Raw genomic sequence first — 7,571 nt, 5'->3', positions numbered from 1 at the left:
CCCTGAATTTGGACTTTTAGCCTACTTTACTGTAAGGAAATAAACTTCTCTTTGTTAAAACCATCCACTTGTGGTATTTCTGTTATAGCAGCACTAGATGACTAAGACACACCCCAACACACAAACCACACTCCACAACACACACACCCTAACACACAGACATACACAACACACCTATCCCAACGCACACACATACACAATATAAACACAGGTAACAACACACACACGTATACAACATATGCACATACACAACACACACAACACACACATATATCAACACACCCCAACACACACACACCACGGTGGAATGGGTGAAGACTGTAGTCCAGCAATTTTAATGGAGTTTTTCTTATGATTTCAGTACCCTCAACTACCCACCAGTTGCTAGGTCGATTTTGGCTCATGATGACTCCACATATGTCAGAGTAGCACTGAATTCCATAGAGTTTTCAATGGCTGACTTTTTGGAAGTAGATTGCCAGGTCTTTCTTCCTAGGTGCCTCTGGGTGGACTCAAACCCCTAACCTTTCAGTTAGCAGCCAAGCACATTAACTGTTTGCAGTCTCGAGGGACTCCCACCACTACCAGTAAGAAAGGCTATCACAGATGTAGTGAATTAATGGTTAAATATTAAGTACTTTATGTCTTACAGTCATTAAATATTCCCTGGCTGAATCTCCCTATGTCTAATAAAATGAAAAGTCATCAGACACATAGTGCTTGGAAATTTGAGTGATTAAGTTCTGTATACTCTGGACAAAAATACCATTACTATGTAGGCCCATTCCAATAGTTTTTAAAGATTATAAAGACTATTTCATGCACAGGTAGCAATATTACATGATGGGACAATAAAACAATATCACCATTGAGCATTATGGTCTTTAAAGATCTATCTATCTGGGATCAGGTTGACAACAGCAACTCAAAAGCTTAGATGGAAACCTCAGTGGGCAATGAGTTTATGTTAATGGGGCAGGAACAACTCAGAAAAGGAGGGTGAGAATGGTTGCGTGACTCAAAGATTATAATCAATGTCGCTGAATTGTACATGTAGAAACTGATGAATTGGTGTGTGTTTTGTTGTGCATATTCTCAACAATAACAAAAAATAAAATAAAATAAATTGTATTTCAAAAAAAAAAAACACCAGTATTGCCAACTGTTCCTATGTTGTTTCCACAATCCTTTATGTCATAGATTTGGAGACTAAGTCTTTGTGATTTCTTGTTTGAAGCAAAAACTTCCTACATACAAGGCAATTCACTCTGGAATTGGCTGTTTAAACTTGCAGCAGCTTTCAAAAGCCCAGAGGGAGAAAATCGATGATTAAACCGTTGTCTTAAATTGGGCTTTGAAAGTCTTGATTTGAGAGCAATGTCTTCACAGGGCTTGAGGCAGAGCTGATGCCTAGGCCGCCCAGCAGAGGGCAACAGGACCCACAGGAAAGCAGCAAGCGTGTTTCTCCATTTTTAAAATAAGGCTCCAAAGGCTTGGCGGCAGAAAGCTGTGGCCAGGGAGATGACACTCTATTCCTGGCCAAGAAGAAGACCAGGGGGTCTGGTGCAAGATGAAAATGCAAGCCACTTATTAAAAAAAAAGAAAAAAAAGAGTTCCTGGGTGGTGCAAGCAGCACACTCAGCTGCTAATCAAAAGGTTGGAGGTTCGAGTTCACCCAGAGGCACCTTGGAAGAAAGGCCTGGCAATATGCTTCTGAAAAATCAGCCACCAAGAACTCTATAGAGCACAGTTCTACTCTGACACACATGGGTCACCATGAGTCTGAGTCAACTTGACAACAACTGGTTTTTTCATTCAGAAAGCAGGAAAAAAGCTTTCTCCTTTCTCCCACATTCTCTCTCTCATCCTGTCACGGTGTTTGTTATTTGCTATTTGATATCCTGCTCCCGCAGACACAGGGAAACTGGCAGGGTGAGCACAGAACCTCACAAGCACAGGGTCCTGCCCTGTGCTGTGGCCTCCAGAGTGCACGGGCCTGCCCCCAACCGGCCCTCCCTACAACTGTGCCCAGCCCCTGTCAGGGGTGGAGGGCAGTTGCAGTCACCCAGCAGGGGGACATGGTGGCCGAGCAGCCTACCCTGGAGGTAGTGGACTCAGGACCCAACATGAGTTGAGGCTCCAAACTCCCAGCCCATGCTCCATTGTCCCATCAGACTTCACTTACCGATCACATCGTCAGAGATGAAACGATTAGGAGCTTAAGATGGTTACCACAGGCAATAAACCCCACGCGTGGGGGGAGGCCCTATGGGAATGTGGCCCTATGGGCCTCCACTGGTCTCACGCCTGCGAAGCCGGCCTCTATGAGCCTCTGAGCCCAGCCACAGCTGCCACCTAGGTAGCCCTCAATTCAGACTGGGCTGTCATCTGCATGTTTTCCAGCTCCTGGAGGGAAAGCAGTTGTTATGCCCCATGATCCTTACTACCATCACAGACAGAAAAAATACTCTTCCAGTCTCCTGACCCGGCCCTCCTTGCTCCAGCCACAGAGGTCTCTTTGGTATCCCTTGATACCCTTGGGACCTTAGTCCTTCACTGCCCACCCACTGGGCTGCTCTCCCGAGACCCTTGTCACTCCCGCCCTTCCTGCAGACCTCTGCTCGGATCCGAAGGGTCGGGCAGGCCTTCCCCAGCCGGAGCAGCCACTCCTCCAGTCACGGCCTGCCGCTTAACCAGCTGTGGTTTCCTTCCCAGCCCTTTCCACCACCCCCTGACGTATTGTGTATTTACTTGTTTGCTTTTGGTGGGCCTGCCCGGACTAGAATGCCCATGAGGGCAGGGGTTTTGTCTCTATTATTCACGGCGGTGCCTCCAGCTCCAAGGGCAGGGTCTGCTGTTTTTCAATAGCAACCCCATGTGACAGAGTAAAACTGCACTCTAGGGTTTTCTAGGCTGTAATCTTTATGGCTGGTGCAGAGGTTAAGCCCTCTTCTGCTAACCAAAAGGTCAGCAGTTCAAGCCCACCAGGCATTCTGCAGGAGAAAGATGTGGCAGTGTGCTTTAGTAAAGATTACAGCCTTGGAAACCCTATGGGGCAGTTCTTCTCTGTCCTACAGCGTCACTATGAGTCGGAATTGGCTAGACGGCATTGGAATGGGGAGTCTTTATAGGAGAAGCCCTGGGGGTGCAGTGATGAAGTGCTCAAATGCTAACCGAAAGTTGTTCAAGGACACTTGCCACCTAATCATGCTTACTACCTTCTCCTAGGAGACCTTGGTGGTGAAAACAGTTAAGCGCTCAACCACTAGCCCAAAAGTTGGTGGTTCGAACTCACTCAGAGGCACCTTGGAAGACAGGCCTGGCAATCTGCTTCCAAAAGTTCACAGCCTTGAAAACTTTTTGGGGGGCACAGTTCTACCTTGATGTACATGGGGTTACCATGAGTCAGGATCGACTGGACGGCAATGGACTTTGTTTGTTTGTGTTGCTATAGAGAAAGGAAAGGACAGATACTGAAAGACAATTAGCTATTTCTGTCATACCACCTCTTTGGCCATTTAAAACATACATATTCACACTTCTTCCTAAACATAGGATACGTTTATGCCTTTCAGAATGATATGAAGTTTCTGTATAAAATCCAGAAATGATTACTTATAAACTAAAGGGCCTCAGGCTTTCCTTGTATCCAACCATATACAATGATGATACAGTAAGAATAGATAAGGACCCTTGTGCGCAAATCGGTAAGCCCTCGGCTGCTAACTGAAAGGTCAGTGGTTTGAACCCACAAGTCACTCCGTGGGAGGAAAGACCTGGTGATCTGCTCCCATAAAGATTACAGCCTAGGAAACCCTATGGGGCAGTTCTCCTCTGTCCTACAGGGTCACTATAAGTTGAAATTGACTCGATGACCATGGGATTTTTTTTGAATCTTTACAGCAGTACATCACCAGGGTCTTTCTCCCTCGGGGCCGCTGGGTGGGTTCAAACCACTGACCTTTCGGTTAGCAGCCCAGCTTAACCATTGCACCACCAGTGCCTAACGTGTAAATGTCTTAGTCATCTAGTGCTGCTACAGCAGAAATACCACAAGTGGATGGCTTTAACAAAGACAAATTTATTCTCTCACAGTCTAGGAAGCTAGAAGTCCGAATTCAGGGCCCCAACTCCAGGCGAAGCCTTTCTCTCTCTGTTGGCTCCGGCAGAAGGTTCTTGTCATCAATGTTTCCCTGGTGTAGGATCTTCTCAGCTCAGGGACCCTGAGTCCAAAGGATGCGCTCCCTTCTTGGTTCTTCATTCTTGGTGGCATGAGGTCCCTCTCCTCTCTGCTCGATTCTCTCTTTTATATCTCAAAAGAGGTTGACTCAAGATACAACCTAATCCTGTAGATTGTGTCCTGCCTCATTAACATCATAGAGGTTAGGATTTATAACACATAGGAAAATCACATCAGATTACAAAATGGTGGACAACCACACAATACTGGGAATCATGGCCTAGCCAAGTTGACACACATTTCTGGGGGACATAATTCAATCCATAACAGCTGTTGAATGTTGAAATGAGAACTTCCTGACAACTCACTCTGATGCAGAGGCGTAACTAAGGCATGGCAGGGAGGGCACCTGCCCTGGGCGCTGCTTGAGGAGGGGCACTAAAAAACAGTTTCTATTGGCCATTACAGTTTCCATCACCAGCTGTGAGAGATCATTCAGCAATTTAAAACGAATTGCCATAGGCGCTATTTTACATAGATAGGCCCCTGGTCTGATGGTGGCAGTGCCCACTCATGAGGCAAAGGCCAAGACCGAAGAACAAGAACAACCCAGGTGTGCAGGTCAGGTCAGCGGATAGGATGGGGAAGATCCCCTTACCTGTATGCAGATTAGCTTTAAGAAAAGAATGCAGAGTTTGCGTAGCATTTTTACATTTTCCCTTCTCCTAACTTGTCTTGACGTCCCTGGCTGGTGTAAATGGTTAACACCCTCAGCTGCTAACCAAAAGGTTGGGGGTTCCAGTCCACCCAGGGGTACCTCGTAAGAAAGGCCTGATGACCTGCTTCCAAAAAACCAGCTTATGGAGCACAGTTCTACTCTGACACACGTGGGGTCGCCATGGGTAGGGTCAACTCCACAGCAACTGGGGCCGGTAATTTGTCTCATTTTTACAACATCCTTGGAAAGTGACTTGGTGACTCATTTTCCAGGTGAAGTAAGTAAGACCCAGAGAAGTAAAGAATCTTAGCCCAAACCAGGTGACCAAGAATCTTGAGCTTTATCCTTGTGTCGTTTCTGGAAATCATGCTGTTCTGACCATGTGGTCTGTTAAGCTGAGCTTTTGTCTTTATTCCAGGGTCAGGAGGCAGCCGTAGCAACTCTGCTTAGTGGCCCAGAACCTTGGGGATTTACTCAGCTGTTTGCAGAGGTTTCTGTTCAGTGTCAACAGATCAATAGTTCTTTACAAGTAAGCCCAAGCCAATGATGTTTCTAAGCAATTGTACGTCGAATGTCAAGAGAAATACAGGAGTGTGCTTAATGTATTGTGAGACATTGCAATAGACAGGCATGTTCTAAGTTATGTGACTCTAAGTGTTGGCTGCCTGCATAATCGTTGATCTCTGGCCCCAGAGGACTCATTGTCTAACCTTGAGCAAGGCCCTTGTTCCAGCCCATATACTGCAGCTAATTAGCCACAGCTGCGTTTCACATATGGGTTTCCTCTGCAGTGAACTTTATATTCAGCAGGAGAAAAGACACTCTGCGTTACTTTAATTGAGTTTTCCTAATTAAATTGCAAATTGTTATTGCTTTTTACTCTTGAAATGAAGATCTTAGATTTCATCATGGAGTGCCCATGCTCACGTTTTTTCTTACCTAGTTCTAAAACGGTAGCACAGCTAAGGAACCACCACCGAGACCTTACACCATAGATGGCTTTGGGATTGATATCAAATTCCCTACATGACAATAATCCTCACAACATGGTGGTCTAATAGCGTCTGATGTTGAATTATTACAAAGAGATTAGAACAATGCACTTCTGTGTGACTACATAAAAATAAATGTATCCTACCCTCCACCATGAACCACCACGTTCCTCATTTCCTAATCTTTAAACTGGAAGAAATTCCATCTGACTTTTATCTATTTGAAAGGAGATTATGAAGGTTAATTTAACACTCTTAGGGGAAAAAAAATAGAATAATTTTGGCAAGCAAAAGTACCATGTAAATAATATTACTATTTACACATACCAAAACCCAAGCCCATTGCCGTTGAGTCGCTTCTGATTCCTAATGACCCTATAGGACAGAGTAGAACTACCCCATAGGGTTTCCAAGGCTGTAAATCTTTATGGAAGCAGATTGCCACATCCTTCTCCGTTGGAGTGGCTAGTGGGTTTGAACAGCTGACCTCTCGGTTAGCAGTTGAGCGCTTTAAGCACTGTGCCTCCAGGGCTTCTTCATTCCAACTCATAGTGACCCTTATTTACAACATGGCTGTCTCATAACAGATTGGTAAAGACGATGGGATTTGTCTAACATAAACCAAAAAACAAAAACCAAACCTGTTGCCGTCAAGTTGATTCCAACTCACAGTGATCCTGTAGAACAGAGTAGAACTGCCCCATAGGGTTGCCAAGGCTGTGATCTCTACAGAAGCAGATTGCCACATCTTTCTCCCACAGAGCAGCTAATGGGTTCGAACACCCGACCTTTCAGTTAGCCGCCAAGCACTTAGCCACTGTTCACCAGGGCTCCTAAATTTTTTAACTGGAAGAGTCCCCAAAGGTGATATGGTTCAAATTTAGTTTACAGAGGAATAAACAGAAATGCAGAAATAGCCAATTGTCAGCCTTTGATAAAATCAGATTACACAATAAAGTTTAAAGAGGGAATGAAACTTACTACTTAACTCATTTAGAACACATCACAACACTGAGACAAGAATAATCTCTCTTTATAGGGTCCAGGCTATTTATGGCAGGTTTTTAAACTATTCTTCATCGATCAGGGTTTCCAGCTCCTTCATCATCCTAATTATCCTCCTCTAGACACATTCTAAATTGTTGGTTGTTATTGCTGGGTGCTATTGAGCCAATTCTGACTTACAGAGACCCTGAGTGATGGAGTAGGACTGCCCCATAGGATTAATCTTTACCGAAGCAGATCACCAGGTCTTTCTCCCGTTGAGCCTTGGGTGGATTCGAACCACCATCTTTCAGCCGAGCTCTTAACCATTGCACAACCAGTGTCCTCCTTAAAATAACTAAGCTTAAATCCTCAGTCCTATTCTCACCACCATAGGAAACTGTGAGATTGTTGCTTCCTTAAAACCCAGGTGTATCCAGTTACCGCAAACCCAAATCCATTTTTGGAACACCTGCATGAGCTTAGGCCTCAAGATCTCCTTTTTGTAGACTGCTTTAAAACCAGTAGGCATCTGTCCCTTTTACCTGCTCAGTATCCAGTTCTCCCATTTCTGCAACAGCACACCAATTTTGCTTTGAAGGGTTGCCACTCTAACCATCGAACAGAATCCTGGAGGAATTGCCTGCCTTCCACTGGTCGAGAGGTAGGCTTGTGACTCAAACTAGGTTTCTCTCTG

The sequence above is a fragment of the Trichechus manatus genome, unplaced genomic scaffold (genome assembly GCF_000243295.1).
Source record: "Trichechus manatus latirostris isolate Lorelei unplaced genomic scaffold, TriManLat1.0 scaffold00118, whole genome shotgun sequence".
Lineage (NCBI taxonomy): Eukaryota > Metazoa > Chordata > Mammalia > Sirenia > Trichechidae > Trichechus > Trichechus manatus.
The sequence above is the reverse complement of the archived record's forward strand: the minus strand, read 5'-3'. Positions refer to the sequence as shown.